The sequence below is a fragment of the Helicoverpa armigera genome, chromosome 15, assembly GCF_030705265.1.
Source record: "Helicoverpa armigera isolate CAAS_96S chromosome 15, ASM3070526v1, whole genome shotgun sequence".
NCBI classification, from domain to species: domain Eukaryota; kingdom Metazoa; phylum Arthropoda; class Insecta; order Lepidoptera; family Noctuidae; genus Helicoverpa; species Helicoverpa armigera.
Window position 1 is genome coordinate 10,072,119 of NC_087134.1, and position 17,111 is coordinate 10,089,229.

Here is a 17,111-nt window from a genome sequence, read left to right on the forward strand (position 1 = left end):
AATCGGAACTTTTACTAGGTATTTTTATTTCAATAAATAAAAATAATTGTTTTAATTAATGAACATGATTTTAATTAGCAGCCCGCATGGTAACACTCAAACCTTTTTATGACTCATCCTATCTTTAGGTGAAAATTGCACAAAAAAACCGTGCAGTATTTTTTTAGTTTATCGTGAACATATAGGCAGATGCGGATGATTACTTGGTTATAATATTTTTCTATAACATGTAGTGTTAATCATGCGTTAAGCTTTCCAAACCTATATTTTACGTCTTATTAGCTTATGAATGACGTCTTTTCTATTAGCCGTTTTTGGTAATTAACCAGGCACGACTAAAACTAGCGTAAACCCGACCGAACCGATACAGACAATAAATTGAAATGTTTGAAAATATATAGAAGTGGGAAATAGTTCCCTCAAATTGACAACTATAATAGAAACAGCTAGCATTTTCCAAAAACGACAGAATTTGTCTACAAGCTCTGCTCCAGTTTAAAATATAACGAAAGCAATTATTCTGAAAATAGCTATTTATCATGCAACAACTAGGAGACTGTTTTGGAAAGCCTAGGCCTAGGCCAAATGAGAGGCGTTCCAATGTGTTTGGCTTCGGTAATCAGCCTCTAATATATACGTGGAGCGACTCGGTTTCAATAATTAGCCTCATCGGTGGAACCAGTGATGGGAATGTGCGGGAATTTTGCCACGGACACTTTAATGGTTTTGGTATTTTTAATATTTTATTTATGTACATTCAAATTTGTCTAGCCTTTTACTAACTTCGTTATCACATTCCCCGTGTATTGTATTGCCCAGTCCAAGCAGATGCAGATGAGTAGGTGTTTGTGTTTTACATGGAATGACTGCCCATCTGAAATCCTCAACCCAGTAACCAGAGCAACCTTACCTATATGTATATTACAAACAATAAATTTTCAAAGCAAAATGTACTTAATCACTTAGCATTTTTCCATGTTGATATTGAATTGATTATATTAAAATATTTTGCTGTAGTAATAATACAAATTAAACTTTCTTTTTATAAAAGGACCTACAACACTAAAAACTATTCCCACTGTCAACCTCAATTAATCGCAATCAGCACATCACTAACCCTACCTAATAACAGTTACAGTAACGTGTAACTATATCAAGAAACGTTCATTTCTGTTTCGCGAACGTCTCAAGTGCCGTCGTTACTGCTAACAGTCGGCGACAGAAGCACTTAACACATCAGATGAAATGTAATTACATATGTAGTGATAGTTACTACATGTGTAGTGACGGTAACTACATGTGTAGTGATGGTGGCTACATATGTGTGAGTGTCACAGAGGAAGGAATGGTAACGGAGATGCCTTGAGGAAGGTAGGTCAGCCGCCTTCTTGTAGGTCAAGTAACGCACGGTAGGCGTGATCAGTTACTAAAACTAACGAGACGTGCGGGTTCCTTTCCTTGTCAAATCAAAAACAATCTGTCTAAAATTTGATTGGTGATTTTATTTTGAAAATAATATGCGGGTTCCATAGAAGGCGTGTAAGGGCGGAGCTAGTAACATTCCTCGTCTTTCGAACACCCGCATTTTGTCGCGCTTTCTTAGGAGATTTTACGTTATGACATCTCTGCTAGTAATTTTCTTCTCCATGGTGAATATATAGGAACTGTAATGAAGATAGAACTAGAAATTGTAATGATAGTAGATTAGCTTTTGGTGTATGAAACTGGATAGGGGTCAATGTTCTTGTAATAGAGATGTTTTGGAGGTCTGTATAATATCAGGTTTTGTTTCTCACATTTTCACTTTCCTAGATAAAATATAGCCCACGTCGCTTATGGATAGTATAGCTACCCAATCATGAAATACTTTTTAAAATAGAATCTATCCTTTCGAAGCCTTTTAATTGCATGTAAGGTTCACATTAAAAAATCCTCCGAAGTGCAAAAATAATGTACGTTGTGTTTTATTAATTCTAAGAAAGCCTTTATGACTGCATGTTCAATATTTCTTTCTACGTATTGCTAATTAAATGAAATAGTAAGTGGAAATATAGCGATCAATTTTTAATTGGATCCCGGATTCCGGGACTTTGCATACAAACCACAACACTATATTTGATCGAGTATAATTATATAGTCTAGTAATATGGGCTATTCACACAATCTCGTGGTCTAGCCGGCTTTGGATCCTATGGGCAAGACGACAATTTTTGAAAATGTGTTTTAAAATATTCTTAACTATCTACTATTTCTAAAAAATATAATATTTCTGTAATTTATTGAATAATTATTGAAAAAAATTACATTTTAATGAAATGTTAATTTATTCGCGCCAAAACGCAGTCACCGACGTTGACATTTGCTGTGACGTCAATCCTTAGCAAACTTGTAAACATTAGAGTCGAGTAACAAATAAAACATATTAAATATTATTTTAATATGAATTCTAAAGGATATAAGTGGTGTGCGGTCCCGCAGTGCACTAATACGTCAATAAAAACTAACAAAGTGTTTATTTACGTGCCAAACGATAAAACGATGCGATATAAGTGGCTAACTCTTGCACGGCGAGATCCTAAAGCTGTTCGTCTTGATACATCTATTTATTTCAGCGTAGATCATTTTGACGTAAGTTTTAACGTTATTCCTTATATTCATAATATTCTGCGACATTGTTTTACACACTAAACATTAATTACAATGTATTCGGTAGTAAATCTAACCTCGAAATGTATAGAGCTTGTTTATCGACTTTATATTCACGATTGATTATTGATTACTTTATTCATTTTCCAGTTGCCACATGATATGGATAATTATATGGAATATCACATAATGGGTTCTGTGTCGAAAATTCGAATGAAACCAGGGTGTATACCCACTAAATTTGAATGCCAAGCAGATAGGAGAAAACGAGCATCTGATATGACCGAACGACCATATACTGTAAAAAAGCAAAGACAGGAATTACTTCAAGATTCTATAAAAGATCTGGAAGATAAAAGTATTGTAAATAAAGCTATAGAGTTTGGAGAGACATCAAGTTCAGGTACCAATCAATTTTGAATGTATAGTTCTTTGTAATGTATAAGCATAACAACAACTAAAAGAACTAGAAGTAAAAAACCTGTATAAAATTTAAATCATTAAAGTTTATATTCTGTTTATGTAAATTGTATCGCATGTTAATAGTAGTAGGTACCTAATTTTTAATTATAATAAACAATATGGGTACTAATACTTTATGTGTGAGGTACTAAATGTGTGTACTAATATCTCATTATATATGTGTATCTCATTATGGAACACCTTTAAGATCAAATAATTTCTTTGAGTTTTAATTATGGGGTTATAATTATAAGTTACAATAAATATTAATTTATGTGTTTGCTTTTCAGCTGTGCATGGAAATACAGAAAGTATTACACAAGAGAAAAATAAGTCTGCAAATAAATCCATCCAAGTTTACATCACACACAAATTCAGGAGCAAAGCCGTTCAAACTCAGAATGATAAACCAGATGACATCGCCATTGAAACCGGATCGCCAATCTGTCTCTACCGTATCTGTCTCTATTTAACCTCTTTTTGTATGATCATAATTAAATAGGAAAAAATAAAAGCACTAATTAACTTTGTTTGTTTTATTTACATATTATGACTAACTAAACAACACTTTGGTACAATAGTGGGTACACATTATGCTTCCATGAATGGACTAAGGCTAAAACAAATTCTGAAACATATTTGTCATCATATTGCACACAAATTATATTTACATTTTTATTTATGTTATAATTGCAATCTGCAACACAGAAGTAGCCTTGTTGACGACCAGACAAATACATTTGCAACTGCATCTGTGCATAATATTTTTTGGTTGGTTTCCCATTATTAACATAATTTTTGAGAGTCTTAGTACTTATCGGACATTTAATTTCTATTATACTCTCGTCACCCATCTGGTGATCCAGCTATCATGGGATATTTTTTGCTGATGAACAGGCCACATTTATTTATTGTTTTTCTGAGTTTAGATGAAACTGTTTCCCTGACTTCATCCTCCAATATTCTGCCACGTTTCATTGCATGTGTGTCTGGGATTCTTCCACCCATTATCTGAGCAATCAAGGTTCCATCATTGGTATTACATCTGGTGAATTCATATGCTCGTGAAGCAGTAATCCTACCATACCTTAGTTCATACCAAACACTACTTTTATTTTGTTGTCTTGTTTTTTCTTCAATAAGTTTAACATCTGCATCGGTTAATACAAGCTTTTCCAAGAATATGTCACAGGATTTTTCCTTATATTTTAATATTAGTTTGTGCATGGAGAATGTAATCACTTTATCAGGCACATAATCTTCCTGAAATTTGATCAATTCACAATTGTGAAGTTGCCTTTTCCTCCCTTCCTCGATAAACTTGTCTAATACTACACTATTTGATGGCAAGCTAGGCTTAGCATCAGATAAATCTTTTGCTGTCATGTATTTTATGGTAGTCCCAACTTTTGATAGCTTGGATTTCATCCAGTAGCATTCAACTGATGTAACAGATGGTTCTTCACTCCTGCGATGCACCCACATAAGAAAAGCCACGGCATGTTTGCAGCCTCCTTGTGATGCAACACAGTCGTGGCAATCCACCGAAACAACTGTCTCATTGACTTCGTCAACTACTAATGTTACTCCATATAACTTTCCATGGACCTTGTGTTCTGGACAGATTTTTGACTTCACCACGCACAGATTGCCATCGCGTTTTAACTGGACATAACTTATGGCATCATCACCGTACGACGGCCTGGAAGACCTATAACAAAAAAATAGGTGTGTAAATATAGAGTTACATACTTAATCGTAGATTACATACACAAAACATATTCTCATAACGAAAACATAACCTCAAATACTTAATATATCAAGTGATATTTTACAAAATATCTTCTAAATTTATAAAAAAATCATACAGTAATAATAGTACTTACGCTGCAGTTTTCACGTTTCTGAATTCTGCTGAACAGAAATCTTTGTTTGACGCCAGGAACTCTCCCAACATTAACAAATCCACTCGAGGCAAATTAGAACTGTTTGCCTTAGTAAATCCTTGTTCCATGGCTAAATTAGTAAAGCAAATTTAAGTAAGTAAGCAAAAGACCGATATAGATCTTATGATACTACTTTTAGTCAATTTAAACACTGATAAAACTCAAGAGATAGTCGAAACTCGAAATAAATTCGGTGACAGTGACAGTATTTACTAAGGGCTGACGTAACACTCTGCGATTGGCGTTTTAAAAAACATGGCGGATGGCAGTATTTTGTAATTTTATTTTCTCAAATAAAATAATAATCTCGTCTTAAATCTTAAAATGGAGACATTTTCCACCATACATACACAATATTTTATCAGTTAAACACAATATTTTAATGATTCCGTCTTACTGTCGCCTTGCCCATTGTCCTGGCTAATCAATGGTCATTTCATGGTGGCTATCCGACATAGGAACGCACTTGTGTAACACAATTAAATTAATTTTGATTTGAACTCCTATTACTGTCAATTCAATTATATTCATCCTCCGAGCCTTTTTCCCAATCATGTTGGGGTCGGCTTCCAGTCTAACCGGATTCAGCTGAGTACCAGTGCTTTACAAGAAGCGACTGCCTATCTGACCTCCTCAACCCAGTTACCCGGGCAACCCGATACCCCTTGGTTAGACTGGTGTCAGACTTACTGGCTTCTGACTACCCGTAACGACTGCCAAGGATGTTCAATGACAGCCGGGACCTACGGTTTAACGTGCCATCCGAAACACAGTCAATGTTGTCTAAGATATACTTAGAAAGTACATACAAACTTAGAAAAGTTGCATTGGTACTTGCCTGACCTGGGATCGAACCCGCGCCCTCATACTTGAGAGGTTGGTTTAACCTTTACCCACTTGGCCACCACGACTATTCCATGTCCACGATGTCAATTCAATTATATTCTGTATAGAATATTTGCATGTGTACACAAACGTAAATAACTTAACAACTGGAAAAGAACTACTTAAGTGTTTGTAATTTTATCTTCTGTAATATATTCCTTATACGTGCAAATTATTATCAACCTCTTCCATGTTTGCAACTTAGCTAAGCCGTAGTAAACTATAAATGCAAGTCACATTTGTGTCAATTACGTACTTTACTGATTTCGATCGATGTAGGTATATTTTACTGATTACTGGTATATTGATCTGCCTCGTTGGTCTAGTGGTCGCAAGCGCGGCTGTTGTGCCAGAGATCTCGGGTTCAATTCCCGGGTCGGGCCGAAATCGCTTTGTGGGTTTTCTTAAACTTTCACAAAGCAGCCCGTAGTCTGGAAGTTGGTGATTGATTCACCCGTGCATCGGAGAGCACGTAAATTTCGGTCCTGCGCCTGATCTCTTTCCGGTCGTGTCGGATTGCCGTCCCATCGGGTTATGAGAGTGAAGGAATAGGGAGTGCACCTGTGTCTGCGCAAATGCTCGTGCACTATAATATGTCCTGCGCAGCTGGCTGATCTCCTTAGATGAGAACAGCCGCCGTGGCCGAAATCGGCCGTGGACGCCATTATTTTACTGATCGAATCGTTCATCTGTAATTATAAAAGCCTGCAAAAACCTATGAAATAAAAACAACACTATCCAATTTTTCCAAAACCCCTTCATACATTAAAAAAATACAGCCGATATTTATTAAAAGTCACCGGTCTCACCGCGGGATCATTAAAAAACTACGAGTGTTGCCAGCTCGGTCGGATCGCGGTGAAACATTGAGTGTCGACTGCAACGCATTGATTACTCTTGCAGACCTCGGTTTGTGTGTCATACACGAAATATCGTGGAAAATACAAAATAATTTAAGTCGAAATATGTTTATGTTCTTGGGGGTTGAAATTCTGATGCTGTCAAAGATATTTTAGTAGTTGTGTCGTTGCATGTATGAAGAGCTCGTGACTAAGTCAAAGCAAAGCTTGGCGCGGTCAATCCGTGGATTAGTGACCATCTTGTCATGAAGAGTTTATCTGTGTTTCGGAAAACACGATAAATTGGTGGGTCGCGGCTGTCATTTGAACATCTTTGCCATTATTGTTACAGATAGTCAGCAGATAGCAAGTCTGACAACCAGTCTTACCAAAGGGTATCGAATTGCCTCGATAATGAGGGTTTTTGAAAATGGCGTCCACGAGGTGGCAGCACCGAGACGTCAGGTCCAGGTACCTGTCAAAACACATACACGATTTATATTTTTCGATCATTTTTTTGGTTTATTTATTCTTAAAAACGTTACAAACGGAATATTGTTTTCCAAAATGCCACAGTGTTGTGCAGTGCCTATGTGTGCAAATAAAAAAGGAGGACATAAGTTCCCTACAAAAGATAAAAGCCGATTAAAACAGTGGCTTGTAGCCATTCGAAGAGATAAATTTACTCCAACGAAAAATAGCCTCGTTTGCAAAAAAATAGCCTCGTTTGGACTCAGTATTAGAAAAACGTAAGAATATGTTGTACTTATTTATAATGATAAACTTTAGTTAAGTCACCTTGATTATGTCTGTGCGCGACTAACCTTCAATGATGTAGTGCAAACGTTTTTTAGTACTTGCCTTATCAAAAATTACTTCATTAAAACATTATATTTATTGAATTATTATTTCAGCCAGACCTGTGTTGAAAAAATGTGCAGTGCCAAGTCGATTCCCATGGAATGAAGAAAATTCTAGCCCAAAAATCCACTTACACAACAACTTACATATTCCACTTACAAATCAGCAAATACTCTAAAAGTTTTAGTTGGGATTTCAGCATCAGGCTGCGTTACATTTGTGTCTGATGCATATGGTGGATCTACGAGTGATCGTGAATTGTTTGAAAAATGTGGACTTATTGATAAACTTGAACCTAATGATATCATTCTTAGTGACCGTGGCTTTAATGTGCAAGACCTAGTGTGCCATAAAGATGTTACAGTTAATGTGCCAGAATTTTTAAAAAATACTGATGGACAATTTGAGACTTCTCAACTGACAAGGTCAAAAAAAATATCTTCAGAACGGATACACGTTGAAAGGGTCATTGGTTTGGCTAAAACTTTTAAGATCTTAAGCGGCAAGTTGGATTCAAAATTGGTGCCTTTAGCAGATAGAATAATATTTGTATGTTTTATGTTAACCAATTTCAAAAATAATATTATAAAGTAAAACATGTTTTTTTCAATTTTATTTTATTTGATGTTGCTTTTACCAGTACTGTATTAAACAAACTTTGTTAAAAATAAAAATAATACAAAATTAAACTTTGTCCTAATTTCTATCACATAGAATCTTACAATATACTATAAAAATATATTAACAATCATACATATTTTTTGCTATCTGTGGCAACATAAATTGAAAAAAGAAAGCTTTTACTTGAGGGATTATAATATTTTGTATAAATGAATCATTTTTTTTAACATTTATTATTTTTTCATCAACATTAGTCCATATAAATAAATCACAACAATCTCTTCCTGTGACAAGTAACTGCGTTTGGATTTGGTAATAATAGTTGCTTGTTTCTTTCAGTTGCAAATACTCCGAATCGCGCTCTAAATGGAAATAATTGTTGGATCCAATCATTTCATCCTTTATGGAATATGGACATTTAACTTCTAAAATTTTGTTATCTCCAATTAATCCATCAGGAGAAGCGCCAATGAAAGGGTACTGCACGGAAACATATAAACCACAGCGTTCTACTTTTTTTCCAGTTTTCCCCTCATATGCTTCAATTGCTGTGGTTCTCTTTGAGCTCAATCTTCAGTTCGGCAACCTTTCTTTGGCCGTAATCCATAATAAAATCAATAACACTTCCAAATACATAAAATTTTACTAAAACAATAATACGTTCGGTAAGAATCTGTGCTATCTGACAGCTGTTTGGACCTGACTCATACGAAGCGCCGCCTGGCGGCAGAAAAAATTTCAAAAACCCTCATTGGGCATGCAGTTCAGCTAGGCTCTATCTAAAACACACTTGTTCTCAGCTGCATCTGATTATACTGGAAGCCGACCCAACATAGTTGGGAAAAGGCTCTGGAGAAGATAATGTCATTGAATGTATGTTGATTCACCCTAAACGAAACTGGGTCCTTTCCCATTTCATCATCACGAAGTCAACTTCAGTTTTAATAAATAGCCATATGGAATTGAAACACAAATAAAAACTACCCAAACAAAACCTATCCGCACCAAAACCTCCTTATTACAAGTATCATGGTTTATTTTTTGCACAAGCAACACTGGCTACTCATTAAAAGCTGTGATCATTAAAGCTTGTATAAGTCATTGTGTGCGCGACAATCGCGCGCTCAGCACGTAATTGTGGCGGCACGGCTAATTATTGTGCCACGAATTTGTATGAGAGTTTATTGTAGATTTTGTTGTGGCGACTGGTTGTTTTTGAGATAAATTAAAATAAAAGTTTGTCGCGGGTAGGTACCAAGCATATTTAACACATTTAGGCGCTGTCTGTCTTCTCATCAATTTAGTTGAGTTGAATGTTTTTTTGGAATCTATCGTGAATCCAAACAAACCTTCAAATTTTTTATTTGAAAAAAGATGCAGCTCTCTACAATGTGAAGGAAACCGCGAAACAACGACAAATACTGATTGAAAAGTCTAAAATAAAGCTACAGTGCCACAGACAGATACATAGTGATAAAACATTTACTTACACCCTTCTTTTCAAATCAGGGCCTAAAAATATGATTTAATACAACAACAATCCAAAGACAACCATCACACAACCGTCGCTCAACTCCATTACACCATAAGTCCCCACATCCACAAGTCCCGACATGACCCGCGCACGTAGTGACGTCACGAATTAAACCCACCAGCTGATGATTAAGCACATTTTAATACCAGCTAACACGAGGGTCAGGCTAAACATTTTGTTTGTTTGTCCTCTAACTTTTGGGGATGATACGTGTGGACGCGTGAGTAAAGGAATATATTTTTTGGTAGATTGGATTTTGATTTTTTTTCGTTTCAAATGTGGCTTTTAGGAGCAGTGAGATTTAACTGTGACTGTCGAAGTCTGTCAAGGGATGCGCTTAGCCTAAAACTACGGTATATAATTCGCATCCCGAGGAAACTACCTACTTCAGGCGTCCAAATTAAAAGGAGCCTATTCTTTCTAAGGCGCTTGGCTGTATACAAAACATTTATGAGTTGTTTTGGGCGCGACAGGCAGAAAGAGTTAATTTCGCATTTATAATATTTTATGGATATCTTTTAAATTAGTGCAACCCTCTCACCATCATGTACCTATATTTGGGTTAAAAATAAATACTAGCAACAACATAACCACTTTAGGAATCGTTTGTAAAACAAAGCTAAAGTTGAGCACGTGACAGGCACTGGCGCGTTTTACGGTCAAGTGGCTCTCCCAGCTACTAGCGTGAGGAAACTGAAAAACTAAGTCAAATGTTTAAGAATAAGCCCCTGTGGTGTGAAAATAGTGTTCTAAACAACTTAAAATAGAGTTATAAACCATTTTGTCATGGATAGAGATTGTTGATGAAAGGTAATCTCACTTTATTCTTAAGACTAGCTATCGCAGCGGTTTCACTCACATCTGGTGGACGAGAAACTGAATAAAAGTAGCCTTTCTCAATAAGTGGAATATTTGACTGAGATTTTCCGAATTAAACTAGTGGTTCAAGAGAATAGCGTCTTCGAATTAATAACCAAACCTTTTAGGTTCCTAATATTAGTAAATATTGATATTAATATTTTACTGTACACACCATGTTAATATTTAAAAACAATAAAAAGTTACCCGAATCTTACATTTTAATTCACGCAAACAAAAAGCCTTGTTTCACATGAACATGTTATATTCCACTTGTGCTTAGTTCTCACTTAGAAGCTGTAAGTCGACGGAGCTTTGCGGTCAAGTGGGCTCAGCAGTCACTCTCGCAGTGAGAACGTTTAGAGCGTCCCCGCGGTCCCTTCAAATCTTTTTTGAAACTTGTTTTGAGCTAAAAATATACATGATAAGTTTGCTAAGACAATTTTGACGTGTAAGAACGTTTATAGCCTCCCTTGGTTCCTGTTGTTTTGAGCTAAAAATATATCTGATAAGATATTCTAAGACTATTTTTAGAGAGTTTTCTATTTGGTAAGTGAGATAGATTAAATATTATACTTGACTATCACGCTCTAATATTACCTATATAAAAGCGATAGTTTGTGAATGTACCTATGTGATCTAAACACGCACAAACAACTAAATGAATTTTGATGAAAGTTGGCAGTAATATAGCTTATGTATCAGGATAACATTTAAGATATTTATTATCTGGATGCGGGAAGTAGTTCGCTCTGGAAGCGATGTTATTATGGATGTTAATATGAAAACAACTGCGTAATGAAAAACGCTATAAAATCAATAGAGATACCCTTCTCGCTAGCAATTAAAAATAATTGTTGATACTTGATATCCTGACCTACCGGTCTAGAGAAAAATATTAACAACCTACATCTATCTAAGTATGTATACCTATAACAAAGCAGATTAGTATCTATTCTCTATTCTCCTGTCGGGTCAAAGAATGTTCGAAAGTTTCCGTGGAAAACAAAAGCCTCCAAAAGGAATATGGGTAGATTTTAGGGTAGATTTTTATAAACTATCTATCTATTGATTTGTGATAAGAGACTGAATTTACTGATATTGGCTCCATATGAATTATGCTCAAACCCTAATAATACAACGCATCTAAACAGGTTATAGAAATCAATCTGTTAGTCCATACGTCTGAAACTCTTCCACTCCATTCACAGAACACTATCCATTGGTAAATTACTTACTTAAAACGTTACGAAAAACAATAAATAACCAAATCAAGTTGTTCAACGAAAAACGAATTTACCCAAACATCCATAACTTCTTGTTTGCTAAAATACTCGAGCTATTCAGCCAAATATTCAATACCACATTCTCCTGTCGTAGATTCCTAATTTGTAGTACTACGGCGAAGGCCACAAATCACCTGGTGTTGCCAGCTTTGAGCTCCGCGAAATATGCCAATATATCCGTCCGAACGATGAATAACAGCCGTGTTGCCGCACTCAAAAAATATTATTTGCCTCTTTGTTGGTGGATTTGCATTTTTTGGTATTAGGCTGAATATTTTTTTTGTGTTTTTTTGTTGTTATCTTTTGGTACAGCTTTGTGTCCAAGTGTTTTTTTTTTAATATTTTTAGGCTGACCTAGGTATTGTGTTTGCCCGGGTAACTAAGTTGAGGAGGTCAGATAAACAGTTGGTCCTTGTGAAACACTGGTATAGTTACCGGCACGGATATTGGGCTCTCGACGGAAGAGTGGGGATCGCTTTGCGCACCCGTATGCATAAGGCAATAAGGCAGTAAATCGCTTCTGCCCAGATGAAGGTCATGGCTCGATATCCGTGCCGATAACTGTACTCAGCTGTATCCGGCTCGACTGGAAGCCGACCCCAACATAGTTGGAAAAGGCTCGGGAGATGACGATGATGAGATGATTTTTTAGGCTCACCTACACACAGTGTGTCATCATCATCATCATCCTCCGAGCCTTTTTCCCAACCATGTTGGGGTCGGCTTCCAGTCTAACCGGATTCAGCTGAGTTCCAGTGCTTTACAAGAAGCGACTGCCTATCTGACCTCGTCAACCCAGTTACCCGGGCATTAAATTAAATACGTTAATTTACTGGTTAATATTTATGTCGATTAATACAAAGAAAATAGAGAAATAGGTACCTACGCAGTAATAAAAAAAAGTTTTTTTCGAACAAAGTAAGTAATTAGGCATATTGCATTATTCACTGACCTGTGTGGTAGGAGCGGCAACGTCGCATCGCAACAATAAGTACCTATGTCGGCGAATAAACGCGGCAAACTTAACATCTCAATCGTCTTACAATCACGTCACATCACTTTCATTTTGATTACCTAGGTATTCATTATGATTATTATGAATCACTACATCAATATTCACTTTGATTGCACTGCTTACAAATGTTCCATATCGCTCACGATATGTTCTCTAAGCTAAAGCAGCGTTTTGATGGCATTCGCCGTATTAAGCACCATGTCGGTGTACTCCGCGACTGTGTAATTAACAAAACACTAAAATGGCACCCACTTTCACATACACGATATACCGTTCACTAAAACACGTAAATCCTTTAAAAATAAAAACACTAATCCTGTCGCAAATACACGTTTTATCGCAAAAACTATCTCAACACAAACGCAGTGACATCAAAGAAACCAGCGCGGCGGCCATGCACTAAACGTAAACAGTTCACACACACGCTCCCAAACACGGAAATTAGCAAAAAGTCAATCTTAGTCAATTGAAAGCTTAAAAACCTTTTAAAAACAAGTGACCGCTAGAAAGATCAAATAAAAATGTAGAAATTACGCATTATGCAATTGTGTAAAATAAAATATTTGTTACAGTAATTGATTACCTACAATTATTAATGAGTAGAAAACAGCATTAAATACATAAATAGTGCCAAAGATATCTAAAATTAGGTTGGCAGCAATGATCCCGGTGAAACACTAAACAATTTTTTTTCTTTTTGCTCATGATGTGAACGTATGCTTATTGACCTTATTCCTATCAAAATAAGTTTCATTTTGCCTTGACAAGTATTCTTTCTTCTTTTAGTTAATGGTTTTGCTAGGAACGGCAACCTTTATTTTCATCGCTAGCCGGGGTCATCGTACTTTATCTCTGCTTTACACATAGTGTTCTAAATTTGAAAACGAACAATAATTCCTGAGGTTTAACCACTAAATAGATTTGGTTATTTTTTTTGGAATTCGTTACAAAATACCTTAAAGTATATGTGATAGGATTTAATGTGATTAGGTATGGCACACAAGACATAAACCTAATGAAAGCTTTTAATCGAAAACCTGAGTAAATATAGTTCCATAGTTTCCAATCATAAAACTACTAGGTATTCCAACCCCCCCTAGTGCGTTTGACCCCCTCCCCCCTATCTGGCACGCAGCAAAGAGTAATATTTTTAATGGCGGCATACTCATTAATTAGGAAGATGGCTTCGAGCCAATTAATCAATCGGGGTTGCGTGGCGTGGCGTGGCCATGCTACTGGTAATAGACCACAGCTGTAGGTAGGCAAATGCAGTCGTTTTTGTATTAGTTATGGGGATGGTAAGATTTTGAAGCTACGGAAATAAATTGAACAATTGATGCCAAGTTGATCAACTGCTATCCGGGGGACGAGAATATTTTAAGGTTTGTACCAAAAGGGTAAAACAACCTAACCCCATTACTAAGACTCCTCTTCTTCTTCTTCTTACGGTTTATCCCGTCTTGTGACGGGGTCCGCTTTCCGTATCTTCTTCTTTCACTTCGCTCTATCCTGGACATTTTTACAACCCCATTACTAAGGCGTTTTATGAAATTTCCACCATCTTCTTTTTGTTTATTTGCATCATTCTTGAAATCTTAGTTCAAACCCCGGAAAAAAATTGATCTGCACTATTATTTCAGAATTATAACTATATGTTTTTGCATACCACACCACTCCAGCTTATCTGCACTTAGTGCAAGCTATTTTGGCAAAAAACCCGAGCGATACCTAGGCTAAAATTCTCCCTGAAAATTCCCGCAAGCACCTTCTTTACCCTTGAAATGCGGTAAATACACGTCAGTACAAGACTTCAATTACTTTCTAAGGGCGTGAAATAGGTGTAAGGGCGACAACAATCTTGAATAAGTAATCTTTTAACATCTCTTTGAAGGCGTTTACTTTAGAATTTATTCGTGTCGAGTTCCAGAAATGTGGTGATTGCTTAATCTTTTATCTGAATGTTTGCTTTGTGTTGGAAAAAGAAATAGGATCTGTAGGCTGTTACGACGTTACAAAGAGGTTACATTTGTTTATTTGTAGTGAAACGTAATTTTTACCTTGTTAGTTTGAAAAGCTCACTCATCTACGTATCGATTGCGCCAAACGTTGTTTAACCTTATGATCGACTAGCTGTTTCCCGCGGTTTCACCCGCTTTCAGGGGAAACTTCTTCCCGAACCCGAATAAATTATAGTCTATGTTCACCGGGGGTAATGTAGCTTCCCAACATTGCTTGAAATCGGTCAAGTTGTTTCGCAGCCTATTCATGTTAAACAGACAAACAATAATTTCCTCTTTATGGTATTTGTGTAGACAACCTGTGCGGCTATAGCTTACCTTTTACTCAGCGCTAGAATTTGTAAGGGCGTCAATATCCATCTCCAGCTCAACTTTTGTACTAAATTACACTTTATTCCACCACAAGAATCGTCAGGAAAAGCCCAAATAAATCTTAAATGAAAAACCAACATGCTACGCCATAAATAATTATAGGAAAACACATTAGGGCATACATACCGTATCACATTGGTGCAGGCCGCTTGGGGCTCGATTCTGCTAACTTTATTTAAGCGACATACGATTCACATCCGACTGAAATCCAATCACGACGCAATTACGATTGAAGTGTATATGGCATTCCGCTATTTTTTTTTTTTTCTTTTAAATAAACGTTTATCCTTTTCTTCTTCTTCTTAGAGTTTATCCCGTCCTGTGACGGGGTCCGCTGACAATAACAGGATAAACGTTTTTATCTTTTTATGTGATTCAAAAATGAATCATATTGACTACAAATGATTAATGATTGTAATATGATTGTAAAGTAAACCGTATAGACCAAATGGCAGACCAATCGCAAATATCATTGGAATACGATTGGTCATATAAATTAGATGGTTTAATTTTTTACCTGATTGGTAAGTGATTATTTGATTGGTTGGATTAGTAGCAGACCCGTTAAGGTTAAAACTGCTATTGCGATTCAATTTTGACATTATTAGCTTAGCAGAATCGGGCCGCTGGTGTAGTCGCGCGCGAAATTTCCCGTTGTACGCACACCGCCTGTCGATGCTTGCCTGCCATTACACGCTGGCCCGTTAAACAGAGTTTAGCGGCATTTCGACGTGGTTTGCATTCTGTGAAGATTGTTTTGCCCCTGTTTTGTCAGGAAATTATTTTAGGGGTTAACCTACTTTTGGGGTAGAATTGAGAGTAGCGGATTTGGGGTTTTGGTGGTACCTGTAGGTTGCACTAATGTTGTATATGCCAATTTGGATGTTAATTACTTCTCACGCAAAAAATATTGAAGGAATTTGAGGTTTCCCATGATATCCTTAATAGTATGTAATAATGCGATAGTATCTCTGCCAGTTTATCTGTCGCGCTTTAAAGCCCATACAACTAAACCAGTCAAATACATAGAAACACAAATGGTTTAGCTAGAACCTGAAACGTACTCTAGGCTCCTATATATCCAGTTACGGAAAGTGCATGTACCACGGGATGACGATGGCACCGTAATGTACAGACAGTTTATTCTATAGGTGTTAATAATACATTAAAAAAAAAAACAATTTCTTTAGTTCAAACTAAAAAAGTAAACTTCAGATATAAATAATAGGCAGACACTCAAAACTTATTACAACAAAGTTGCAAAAAATCACAGGTCACAATTTGAAATGTGTCAAACAAGATGGATTAGTCACATCAGTGTATGTATTGAGTGTCACCTATGATAGCTGTTGATGGATTGAACTATTACAACGAGAATTTAGTTTCATCAAGTACTGATGACCAAGTGGTTAAAGCATCTGTAAAAATACATTTTATGTGTTTCTGAGACAAACTACTGGCAGTGAAAGAAAATATTGTTGAGGGAAAATGGATGGTCTGGAATGGACAATCCACCTTGCCAAACGCGGTGCTTGACTCATAACTTCTCTATATATGAAGCGGTCTACACCCTGCAGGGGGATGATAAAAAGACTGATGATGTCAAAGATTCTTCTTAAAGATATTAAGCAGTAAAGTTCATGACCCATAATAACATAATTCGGAACATTGACAAAACAGATTCACTAAAACGTTTGCCATTTCTTTCAAAATTAAGTTTGTAAATGTCAGACCGTGATTTCATAATGTGCCTTAAAAGATCTATTTA

General features: G+C 36.3%; 1 long non-coding RNA gene and 1 pseudogene across 1 annotated transcript; one reads left to right on the plus strand and one right to left on the minus strand.

Moving 5' to 3' along the window:
- The first annotated feature begins 2,333 nt into the window (after nucleotides 1-2,333).
- On the plus strand, nucleotides 2,334-3,628 carry LOC135117913 (uncharacterized). The gene is made up of 3 exons (XR_010277238.1): nucleotides 2,334-2,628; nucleotides 2,797-3,049; nucleotides 3,399-3,628. It is a non-coding gene; the product is annotated as an uncharacterized LOC135117913 (long non-coding RNA).
- A 1-nt stretch (nucleotide 3,629) lies between these two features.
- LOC135117912 (uncharacterized) lies at nucleotides 3,630-5,242 on the minus strand (annotated as a pseudogene).
- Nucleotides 5,243-17,111: the final 11,869 nt, after the last annotated feature.